This window comes from Lissotriton helveticus, chromosome 3_1, assembly GCF_964261635.1.
Source record: "Lissotriton helveticus chromosome 3_1, aLisHel1.1, whole genome shotgun sequence".
In the NCBI taxonomy this organism is placed as follows: Eukaryota; Metazoa; Chordata; class Amphibia; order Caudata; family Salamandridae; genus Lissotriton; species Lissotriton helveticus.
In genome coordinates, this window is record NC_136061.1 from 846,395,005 (window position 1) to 846,407,754 (window position 12,750).

At 45.2% G+C, this 12,750-nt stretch overlaps 1 protein-coding gene across 1 annotated transcript in view; it reads right to left on the reverse strand.

Annotated features, from left to right (window-relative positions):
- Positions 1-12,750, reverse strand: part of PSMB2 (proteasome 20S subunit beta 2) — a 192,166-nt gene that overhangs the window by 36,662 nt on the left and 142,754 nt on the right. The gene's annotated exons all lie outside the window — the stretch shown is intronic.

Below are 12,750 nucleotides of genomic sequence, written 5' to 3' on the forward strand. Positions count from 1 at the left end.
AATGCGTAAGCGAAAATCCCCGTCCATCTCATCGTGAAAGCGTTTCCCCAAGAGCCCTTCTCTGGTTCCCAACTTGCAAAGAAAGGGAACTTCTGATGGTTGCTGGAGGCAAAGAGATCCAGATTTGCCTGCCAAACTTCTGAAATACATTCTCCAGAACTATTTGATCCAGCTCCCATTCGTGACAGGATTTCGACGTCCTGCTTAGAGTATCTGCCAAGGTGTTATGGATTCCTGGAAGATGTTCCACCTTGATCATTATATTGTGCGAGAGAAGCCACTCCCAAATGCTTTGAGCCTCTTGAGACAGAATGTGAGACCGGGTACCCCCTTGCTTGTTTAGATAATGCATGCACGTGGTGTTGTCGGTTCTGATCAGAACCATTGATCCTTGAAGTCTTGGCAGAAAGGACTGTAACGCCAGGAAAATGGCTCGAAGCTCCAGAAAATTGATGTGCTTCTTTGCCATTGCCGCAGACCACTTTCCTCTTATGCAGAGATCATGAAGATGCGCACCCCAACCTTCTAGGGAGGCATCTGTTGTGAGGATGAAATCTGGTACTGAAGGCTGAAAGCTGAGCCCTACTGAGGCATTTTTGGAAAACCTCCACCAAGAAAGAGATTCTCTCATAACTGGAGTTATTTGGACTAGGTCATCGAATGTACACGAGATTGGGAGCCTCTGATTGTCCAGCTCCTCCTGAATTTGGTCTCATTCTCAGTCGCGTATGAGGCACTAGCAGAATTGCCGATGATAAAATCCCCAGGAAAGACTTGACCATCCTCACTGAAGCAAACTTTTTTTTTTAGGAGGTCTGCCGCCAGAGAAACGAGGCGAGATTGAATTTCTTTGGACAAGAATGCTTTGTCTTGAACGGTATCCAGTCTTGCCCCTAGAAATTGGATTGTTTGGGACGGATAGAGGATTGACTTTCGGACGTTCAGAGATGGCTCTAGAGAGTGAAAAACCTGCATGCATTTTGCTGTTGCAAGAGAAGCCTGACGAAAAGACGGGGCCTTTATCAGCCAATCGTCCAAGTACGGGAATAATTGGATGCCATGTAGCCTGAGATGAGCTGCAACTGGAGCTAGGAATTTGGACTCTTGGAGCTGAGCGTAGGCCAAATGGGAGGACTTTGAATTGGAAATGTGCACCTGCCACAGTAAATTTTAGGAATCTTCGATGTTTGGGATGAATTGGGATGTGGAAATACGCATCTTGGAGATCCAACGTTGTCATGAAGTCCACATGATTCAAAAGCTGGAGGATTTCCTGGAGTGTTACCATGCGGAAGGATTTTTTATGAAGGTATTTGTTCAGCTTTCTTCGATCCAAGATTGGTCTCCATTCCCCAGACTTTTTCTTTATTAGAAAAAAGCGAGAATAAAATCCCTTTCCCGTTTGAGAGCGAGGCACTTTCTCTATCCCTCCCTTCGACAGCATGGTTCTCACCTCTTTTCTGAGCAGAGCAAGATGCAGTGGGTTTTTCTGGGGGGGAATTTGGTGAATTCTAGGGTGTGCCCAAATTTGATTATATCCAAAACCCACTTGTCTGTGGTTATTTTTCTCCAATTTTCGAGATGCTGGGATATCCTCGGAATTTTGTATACTTGTGGCATATCTGGTGCAGGTGCCATGAGATTGTCAGCGATCTGGGACCACCACGCTAGTGTCTCCACCATTGGTGGGGTGATGTATATGAGGTTGAAGGATCCTTCTATCTGGATCAACTGTTTTTGAAGTTCCTCTTGTAACAGTCATCTTCAAGCGTGCAAGAGGGCCGGATTTATTGCAGATGACATAATTCCCATCAACAACATGTACAAGTGTACTTGAACTGACTTTCTTCTGGAAAGATTGAATGCCAGATGTGCTAGCCTCTGTTGTCTGTACCCAGAGAGAAAAAGCGTTGTTTTGGATCTATCGATGCTGGAGTCTAGAAACAGTATCCTCTATTTCAGAGTGGTTGTTGACTTTTGATGGTTGACAGAGGGACCTAGCTTGCAAAAGACCGCGAAGCAAGCTTTTGTGGCTTTAGACGCTTGTGATGATGTTGGAGCTTTGAGCAGCCAGTCTTCCCAATAGGGAAATACTTGATGACCTTGCTTTCTGAGTGTGGCTGTTACTGGAGCAAGGCATTTAATATAAATGCGGAAAGCTGACTTGAGGCCATATGGGAAGACTTTGAACTGGTAATGGGTATCGGCTACGGTAAAACAAAGATATTTGCAGTGTTCGAGATGTGCGGGAATATGGAAGTATGCATCATGTAAGTCTAGAGATGTCATATAATCTCTTTGGTTTAGGAGATGCAGGGATGTCGGAGAGAGTGACAATACAGAATTATTGTTTCCACAAGAACTTGTTTAACTTCCAGAGGTCTAGAATGGGTCTCAATTCCCCAGATTTCTTTTTGGTTAAGAAAAAACAGGAGTAAAAACCCACACCCTTCTGGGTGAAAGGAACATTTTCGATTACTCCCTTGGCGAGCATGAAAAGGGTTTCTTTCTTGAGTAAGAAAAGACAAGGAGTGCACTCCCCTAGGCGGTTTGTGTTCGGTGGTCTCTGGAGGAACTTCAGGGAATGGCCATAGGTGACAAGGTCCAAAACCCATCTGTCTGAGGTGATCTGATTCCAATGGTGGTAATGTTTGCACCCACAGGATGGGAGGAAGTGAAAGTAGCCAGTCCCTGATTTAAGTCACTGTTTATGACCTGTATCTCAACTCTGAGGGGTGTTCCTCTGTTGAGGTCCTTGTTTTGTATATGCACCGCAGGTGGTGGGCAGTATGACTGCTGTTGATAAGGAGCTCTGTATTTGAGAGTGAAAAGGCAGATACTGTTGGGAGTATTGGTATCCTCTTCTGTAGGACAAAACCTCTTCCACAATTCCCTTGAAAGGGCATCTGCCTGAAATGCAGCATACCAAGTGACCTGGCTGTATCTGTCTTGGTGGCAAATAAAGCATCTATGTGCTTCCTAAATAGTGACTCTCCATCGTAGGCCATATCGAGAATTTGTGCATGGACTTCTGGTCTGAATATGGTCACTTTTAGCAACCCAGCACCTGCAGAAACCAATGGATGCTATGTCCATCGTGTAGTCTAGAATCTCTGCCGACGTGCGCTTACCCTCCCTCTTGTAGTATTTTTCCTTGATTCCGATTTTCTATCTTCAGGCATTCAGTAAAAGAGGTCCCCATTGTCCACCCACATCTGCCTATCATAGCAGCTGAGGATTGCTAGTGAATGGGCTGCAGAAACTGTGATAGCAGACATGGCAGAGAACCCCTTACCTATATTGTTTAACTGCCTGCCCACCTTATCTTGTGGCTTTGATATAGGGGTTGAGGTGTTCTTAGAGCGGCTTTGTGCCACCTGTGATATGATTGAGTCCGGTTTGGGATGTCCTGTGAGGCAGGAGGGTGAATCTTCTGGAGCCTTGTATTTTTTATTGATACAAGGCAGTACTGCTGCCACCGTTGCTGGGCTCTTCATTATCTTGATGCCTTCCTCCCATATATATCCTATGATAGGGACAGCTCCGACTGCTCCTTGAAATCCTATAGAAAGCAGTCGGTCTGCTAGACTGAGAACGGTAGGTGAAATCTTGTGGCAGCGCAGTCAATTAAGTTGTGAAAGCCTCCAATGTCCGCTGAAGGAGAGTTCACTGGATGTGGTGGTGGAGGTGGTGGAGTGGGGGCTAGATAATCATCCCATTCATCAAGGGGACATTGAGGGTCTAGAATTTCGCCTTTGCTCTGTAAATCTTGAAAAAGTAAAATAGGCACTTGAATGTCACCATCTCGGGTGAGGTTCAGCAGAATACTGATAATGTTGCTCATTATTCATTTGCTTTGATTGAGAAGAATAATGTTCGTAATATTGATGTTCTTACATGTTCTTATCCTGATATTTTAGCTGGAGCTCTGATGGGCTATGACCTGGCCCAAAAGGATCATCATCATCTGAATCCTCCGGTCCAACAGATGACTTGGGAGGGGAGTAAGTGAGGGGGTAGAAACCTTGCTGGGTGAGGTAACCTCAGGTTCCAAGGAAGTTTTCATGATCCTTGTAATTTTTATAGCCTTGCATGGTGTTATCGACAACTGCAGAGGAATGGTCATGGACAATGATAAAAATTGATTTGCGGCTTTTAGCGTTGTTGATCCACCTCCTGTCTCCTGGGTCGTCATCAAGCTCTTCAAAGACTGTGTCGACTTCAATGGTATCGCAGACGGAGTCTTTGTCGCTGATGAAGTTCTCGTTGACGAGATTGGGGCGTTGATGGATTAAGTAGTCATTGTTTTCGAAGTGGACGGTCTCGATGAGATGGCAGTGACAGTTGTCAACAATACTGATGTCGACGAGGTTTGAGTTAAGTTTTGTGCCTCAACATAGACTATTCGTAAAAGGATTTAGGTGGGCAATCCCCAAACCTTGCAGATGGAGTACTGGGCTCACAGGATTAGTTTGTATTTCTCCTTTTTCAGAGATTCTCTGTGGTGGAACATCTTAAGGGCCTTTCTGCTTTCTTCAGAGGTCACTTGGTTCTGAGATCTGGATCTTTTGTGAGACCGTGCCGAGGTAGCACTGTCCTCCTCAGATGATCTCAGAGTTTTTGACTTTTGAAGCCACAGAAGAAGCCACTCCTCTCGGTCTTTCAAGGTTTCAGAGGAAAAAGTGTAACAAATGGTATACTTCTTTAACTTATGTTTGTGGTAGAGGCAGTAGAGACCGTCCTTATGAGGGTAATCCACATGTACCATTTTCTTTTTGCAAGTCTAACTGGTTCTGAAAAAGGCTTTTTTCGCTGTATCAGACATTGTAGGAGAAATAGAAGTAGCTTTCCAAGACCTGGAAGTAGAAAACTGAGCAGAGCTCAGGGAGACTCCCTTTACACATGAAGTGCAGTGAAAATCTGGGGGAAACAGCCTCTCTTGGGAGTGTTCTAGAGGGTGATGTCTCCTGTCTGGTTAAGGGTTTTAAAAAGGACATAGATAGGCTAAGTGATTGTTCATTACTGTTGTAACCTATTATGGAGATAAAAGGAAAATGCTACTTACCAGAATGCATCTGTTCTTGGCATGTAGAGCTGCAGAGTTACACACTATGCTAGATGGCCACCTAGTGTTGAGCCCGGATGTTTGCAGTTTGTTTTTGTTGTAGAAAGTCTTTGGAAATCACAGGATAGGTGACTCCTCCTTTGGATGTTACTGCGCATGGGCATCGGCTCCATCCCCAGATTGTTTTTCGCCATTAGGGAAGTGATGGAGCTGTACAAGAAGTAGTGATGTCCATGTGGTTTGTATCTAATTAAGATAATACTGGAACAGATAAAGGTGGCCGGGGAGGCAGGTGGCCGTGTGTAACTCTGCAGCTCTACATGCCAAGAACAGATGCATACTGGTAAGTAGCATTTTCCGTTCGAGGCACATGAGCTGCAGATTACACACTATGCATAGATTGTATAGCAGTACCACCTTAGCGGCAACCACCCGTATCTGTTGCAGTGGTTTGGAATCAAGTTTTTAGTACAGCCTGGCCCACAGTGGCTTGTTGCTTAGTTTGCACATCAGTTCAAAACAACAAAAGAGTATCCAAAATCATAATATATACAAAGCTCTATAAGGAGAAAATGGTAACATAACCCGTCCACCAACACCTTTAAGTGCCTTGTGTCAGAAAATGGACTGTGTCAAAGGGATAGTGGTTTCCCAGTGTTGGAAAAAAGGAACCCTCGGGCACCCACGTACAGTAGGTAGCCCTGTTTCTTCATCGGGTTCCTGTGGTTAGTAGTGTGGAAGTAAGATTGACCAAAAAAGTGCAGGTTAAAATGGGTATAGACCACTCCCTCAACCAACACTTTTAATAAAGGGGTGATTCGAACCCAATTAAAAACAGTGTGAATGTAAGGACAGCAAAACGGAGGTTGAGTACCTGAGCTTTTATCCAAACAGCGGTTACAAGTTGGTAAAAACATACATGTAAAGTTGATTATCATCCTTCCATTGTAAGTAGGCCACGTAGGGTTGGCCGTGCCCATTTGGGAGAGAGTTCACTACTGGTCCTGAGGAATGCTGGGTCGAAGAGGACCCTCAAGCTGAAACATGTCGACCTATTTTTAGGACAGTGGGTTCAAATTTACTTAACCCCATGCTGTCCTTACATTCACACTGTTTTTAATTGGGTTCGAATCACCCCTTTATTAAAAGTGTTGGTTGAGGGAGTGGTCTATACCCATTTTAACCTGCACTTTTTTGGTCAATCTTACTTCCACACTACTAACCACAGGAACCCGATGAAGAAACAGGGCTACCTACTGTACGTGGGTGCCTGAGGGTTCCTTTTTTCCAACACTGGGAAACCACTATCCCTTTGACATAGTCCATTTTCTGACACAAGGCACTTAAAGGTGTTGGTGGACGGGTTATGTTACCGTTTTCTCCTTATAGAGCTTTGTATATATTATGATTTTGGATACTCTTTTGTTGTTTTGAACTGATTAGCCTTAGGGGTATGAGAGTATTTTATTTTGCCCTTTCTCTCCTGTTTAAATATATTAGTTTGCACATCTACACAATAGTGTTTTGTGAATGTGTGCGGTGTAGACCATGTAGCTGTTTGCATATGCCATCTAAGGGAATGTTCCCTAAGAATGCCATAGAAGCCCCTATCTTTCTTGTAGAATGGGCTTTTGGAGGAATTGTTAACATACGTTTGGCCTTTTGATAACAGATTTGTATGCATTTGACAATCCACCTAGCAATTCCAGATTTTGATATGGTATTGCCTTTATGTGGTGGTGAAAAGGACACAAAAAGCGGTTTTGTTTTGCGAAAACTTTGTGTTTTTTCTATATAATAAAGTAGCGCTCTTTTAACATCTAAAGTGTGTAGAGCTCTTTCAGCGACTGTTTGTGGCTGCGAGAAGAATACGGGCAGCTCCACAGATTGATTTAGATGGAATGGTGAAATGACTTTTGGAAGGAATTTAGGATTAGTACGAAGAACCACTTTGTTATGATGCATTTGCAGGAAAGGTTCTTGAATGGTAAATCTTGCAGTTCGCTTACTCTTCTAAGAGAAGTAATGGCTACTAGGAAAGCTACTTTCCAAGTTAGGAATTGCAATTCACATTTGTGTAAAGGTTCAAAGGGAGGCCCCATGAGACGTGTGAGAATGATGTTTAAGTTCCACACTGGTGAAGGTGGTGTTCTGGGAGGCATTATTCTTTTCAGCCCTTCCATGAAAGCTTTTATAGCTGGTACTCTAAAAAGAGATAGATGTCCATTTTGTAAGTATGCTGCTATAGCAGCAAGGTGTAATCTGATAGACGTGTATGCGAAGTTACACTTTTGAAGGTGTAGGAGGTATCCTATGTGTTGAATAGACACATCCAGGGGGTTTATGTGATTGTTTTGACAGTATATCACAAACCTTTTCCACTTAGCAGCATAACATGCTCTGGTAGTGGGACGTCTAGCTTCTTTGAGGATGTTCACACATTCTTGAGGAAGGTTAAGGTAACCAAACTATGACTTCAAGAGACAGATCGCTAGGTTGAGCTGAGCTGGGTCCGGGTGTCTGATCTCTCCATGGTTCTGTGTTAATAGGCGTGGAGATAGGCTGAGTTTTTGGTGTGGCACCACAGATAGTTGCAGCAGTGTGGTGTACCACGGTTGTCTGGCCCAAGTTGGAGCAACTAGAATGAGTGTTAGGGAATGTTGCTGTAGTTTGCGGACCACTAATGGAAGTAGTGGGAGAGGAGGAAAGGCGTACGCAAATTGTCCTGACCAGTTCATCCATATCGCATTGCCTTTGGACAATGGGTGTGGGTATCTGGCGGCGAAGTTTGGGCATTTTGCATTTTCGTGGGTGGCAAAGAGGTCTGTCTGAGGTTGTCCCCATGTTTGGAAAAAACAGTTTAAGAACTTGAGGAGCAAGTTCCCACTCGTGGATCTGCTGTGTCTGTCGACTTAGTAGATCTGCCATGGTGTTTTGTACTCCTGGGACATGTTGGGCTAAGAGGAAGATCTTTAGAGGTATAGCCCATCTCCATATCTGCTGTGCTAACAGAGAGCTGCAGAGAGTGTGTCCCGCCTTGTTTGTTTATGTAGTACATCGCTGTCATATTGTCTGTTCGGACTAATACAGCTTTGCCTGACACTTGAGTTTGAAATGCTTTTAGGGCTCGAAACACAGCTAGCAACTCTAAGTGGTTGATGTGGAGTAGCTTTCGTTGCGGTGTCCACCGGCCTTGCATGGTGTGATGCAGTAGGTGAGCTCCCCAGCCGGAGAGCGCCTCGTCCGCTGTCATGAATATTTGGAGAACTGGCTCTAGGAACGGTCGGCCCTTTGAAAGATTTTTTGTGCTCCACCATTGCAGAGAGCGATGAGTCCGACTGTCTACCAACACTAGGTCTGTTAATTGACCATGAGCCTGGTTCCACTGTCGTGCTAGGTACTCTTGAAGTGGACGTTTTGAAGTCTTGCGTGAGGTAATATAAATATTCAAGATGCCATCATTCCTTTGAGTTGCATGAACACTCGAGCTGGAAGCGAGTGTTGCGGTTTGAATTTTGTTAGAAGCGTTTGCACACTTTTTATCCTGGACGGAGAGGGATAAGCTAGTGTTAATTGGGTGTTTATTGTAGCACCTAGGTATTGTGTGTGCGAGGGTAGCAGATGTGACTTGATGTGATTTACTGTGAATCCCAAGTTGTGGAGTAGTAGAATTGTGGCCTGAGTGTGTTGTACACACTGGCCGTATGAGCTTGCTTTTATGAGCCAGTCATCGAGATATGGGATGACACGAATCTGCTGTCTTCTTAAGTGTGCTGCTACGACTGCTAGGCATTTGGTAAACACTCTTGGTGTTGTTGTGACTCCGAATGGGAGCACTTTGAACTGGTAGTGCTGCCCGTCCAGCACAAATCTGAGATATTTTCTGTGCGCTGTGTGGATGGGAATGTGAAAGTAGGCGTCCTTGAGATCCCAGAGTGACAGGGAAGTCGTTTTGTAACAGGAGCGGAAGGACTTGTTAAAGTGTGACCATATGAAAATGGTCTGACTATGTAAATGTTTAGAGGTCTGAGGTCTTGAATAGGTCTCAGAGATCCGTCCTTCTTTGGAATTAAGAAATATAGGGAGTATACACCCTTGTTGTGCTGATGCTTTGGAACTATTTCTATTGCATTTTTCTGCAGGAGAGATACCACTTCCTGTCTGAGCAGTATCAAATGTTCTTGTGACATTGGACGCTGTCTGGGTGGTATGTTTGGGGGGGTGGATGTTAGTTCTAAACAGTAACCTGACTGGATTATTTGAAGCACCTACCCGTTTGATGTGATGTTTTCCCAGGCTGGTAGATATTGCTGTAGTCTTCCCCCGACCGGAGTGGAATGGGGCGGGGGGAGGAGAGTCATTGGGTAGGGGTGGAGGCAGAGCGGGAATTGTTGGTCTTGCCTCTGCCCTTGTTGTTGTTACCTCTGTAACCACCCCTTTGGTAGCCCTTACTATATGTAGATTGTATTGGGGCTTTATAGGAGGTGGAAGGTGTGTCTGAAGCACATCCTCTGTTGGTGCTCTATAGGATGAGCTTCAAAATGAACGTCTGGGAGCTTGCGACTGCAAGGCTCCCATAGATTTTGCTGTGTCTGTATCCTTCATTTTTTCGAGGGATACATCTACATTGGGTCCGAATAAGTGTTGCTCATCAAAGGGTTGATTGAGTATAGCACTATGGACTTCAGGTTTAAAACCTGATATGCGTAGCCACGCATGTCTACGCAGCAAAAAACACTTGTCTTAATTGCTCCCGAGGCAGTGTCTGCTGTGTCAAGAGCACAACGAATTGAGGTGTTGGTAATCTTTTTCCCTTCTTGGATAAGCTCATTAGCTCTATTTTTGTACTTATCCGGGAGGTGCTGCATCAGTGACTCTAGTCCACCGTAGTGTGCTCTGTCGTAACGTGCCAATAATGCTTGTGTATTGGCGATACGCCACATGTTTGCTGCTTGGGAGGCAGTTCTCTTTCCTGATGCATCAAGGATTTTAGACTCTTTGTCAGGTGGGGGAGCCTCACCTGACGTTTGTGAGTTAGCCCTTTTGCGTGCGTTTGAAACTACAAGCGAGTCTAGGGGAACTGGGCCTTTAATATAAGCTGGATCTGAAGGTGCAGCTTTATATTTTTTCTCTATTCGTGGGTTAATGACCCGAGTTCTAACTGGGTCTTTGAAAACCTCAGGGGCGTGTTTAATAACTCCTTTGAGCATGGGTAAAATGGATGAAGTACTTTGTGCATTGTCAAATGTATCAAGTAGGAAGTCTTCCTCTACTGTGTCTGTATGCATATCCACCCCATGATATTGTGCAGCTCTGTGTACCAACTGATTAAAGCCCATGGTGTCTTCTGGCGGAGAAGGCCTAGTTGGGTATATGTCATCTTGAGGGACATTTGGAACGTCTGGTGTGTTATAATCGTCCCATGGGTCAGGTGAGCCTGGGGGAATAGATGGATCATCTGCGTTACCCCTTATGTCATCAGAGCTATCATCCCCATTATCATCATGTATGATAGTGTGTGTAGTGGAATGTTGTGGCAGGGGAACAGGTGGTGATGGCATACGTGGAGGAGAAGGGGAAGGCACTCTTAGCGGAGAAGTAGCTATGTCCTTCTTCATTGGAGGAGGAGCTGGTGCTTCTGTTTCTAGTGGTTGTTTCTTTGAACTTAAAGTTAGTCGACCAGTAGTTGGATCTTTCACCAAAGTCTTTTGTGCAGGGTCTGGGTGAAATAAGTCCTCTGCATAAGTGTGATCTTTCGGTGTGGAGGAAGGTTTTGGCACCAAAGTTGCTTCTTTTGTAATGTCGTTTACAGGAGAAGCAGGGATCTTTTTCGGCTCAAAATGTTTTTTGGGTTCCGATAATTTTTTTGGTGCCAATGAAGGTTTCGGATCGGGCTGTTTCTTCGGATCCGAAGCTTTGCTTGGCTCCGACCTTGCTTTCGGTGCTGGAGTAGTAACTGTGTTTCAGTGCCGATGGTTTCGATGTGGGCGTGGCAACCGATGGTGTCTTTTTCGGTGCCGGTAGGTGCGCGTCGGCACCGTGTGGAGGGCGACTCGAGCTAGAGTCACCTGAAGGCTTTGTTCGCTTCTTAGCCGGGCCTGAAGGTGGGACAGTAGAAGCAGTGTCTCGGTGTGTACCCAAGCTCGAGGGCGAGAGTGTGACCAAAGCCTTTTTGGGGTGTGCCGAGGAAGGGTCGGGGTCGACGGTCTTACTTACGACCCACTGCGCTGGAGTGACTTCCTCGACATCGGAATCTTCTGCCTCGGAGTTGCTGTCGACGCCATGTTGTTCTGGGACGTCGAAGATGTTTGGAATCGGAGCTGAAGATCTTTGAGCCATTGTTCTCCGAGCTCTTCGGTCCCGGATCGTCTTCTTGGAGCGGAAGGAGGCACAAGCAGAACAGTCTCTGGCCTCGTGCTCCGGGAAGAGGCAAAGGTTACACACCTCATGAAGGTCAGTGTGGGGAAACTTCGACCCACATTGAGGACACTTTTTAAATGGCGTCCTATCCATGAGCTGGAGTCGAGGCCTAGTTGGGCCCAAAGGCCTTCGACGACAACCGGAATCGAAGTCCTGGATGTTGGTAGAGTAGCGTCGACTGGAAACGCGTTCTAAACTTCTCGAAGCTGGTGAGGATTGCGCGCCGACGGAAATCAGTTTCAACACGGAGCGCTGGAAACACATTCAAGCCCGGTGGCGGAAAAAAACAATCTAGGGATGGAGCCGATGCCCATGCGCAGTATCATCCAAAGGAGGAGTCACCTATCCCGTGACTTCCAAAGACTTTCTACAACAAAAACAAACTGCAAACATCCGGGTCCAACACTAGGTGGCCATCTATGCATAGTGTGTAATCTGCAGCTCATATGCCTCGAACACAGCTTTATTATTGTACCGTGGAACTCCCATTTTGACGACTGAGAATTATTCAAGCATGTGGATCTATGAAAGATCCAAAACTGGAGAAATCATGATGACTGGCACAGTGGTGTGAGTGTGTGGCGTGAAGGGAGATTGTACTGACATATCAAGAAATGTGCACTCATGAGGCCACACAGCCAACTACCTATCATGGGGCTGCATGATTGACTATATAGTCCATGGCCCCAATCCCACGACTTTCAAGGGAAACAAAGCTTTTCTAAAAAAAGTAAATACAAATTATAGTCCGTGGCAACACAAATGTGCTGTAGAAAAGTAATCTGTAGAAGTGGCTGTACAGCAGACAACCTGTCCTACATCCCCTCACAAAGTGGCCTTGCAACACAGGCAGAGTTCATGAATTACTTTATTTTATGGAATGTAAAGATAAAAATTGCTACGCTACTGGTACATGCCCATCTTGGGAGCCACGTGCAGATCACCCTTCATTCTGATCTTATTTCGCCATGTAGCTAACATCAATAACTTTCTGACCGGTCTCTGGAAGGGCCCCAACCAACCTGCATTAAAACTTATTATCAACACCCTATTTCACTCTGCCATCAACAATAAACATAACATTTATCAGACACAGAGGAGATGGGTGTGGAATTGAAGAACAAGTTCATTACCTTTGGTAACGCCTGACCTGCTAGAGATATGATCTAGGGACCATAGTGTAAGCTAAAGTCACCTGGTCACAGCCATGGTTGTGACTAAGGGTGGGCAAAATTCATGCAATTTTCTTTCACCAAGTTGCAAAA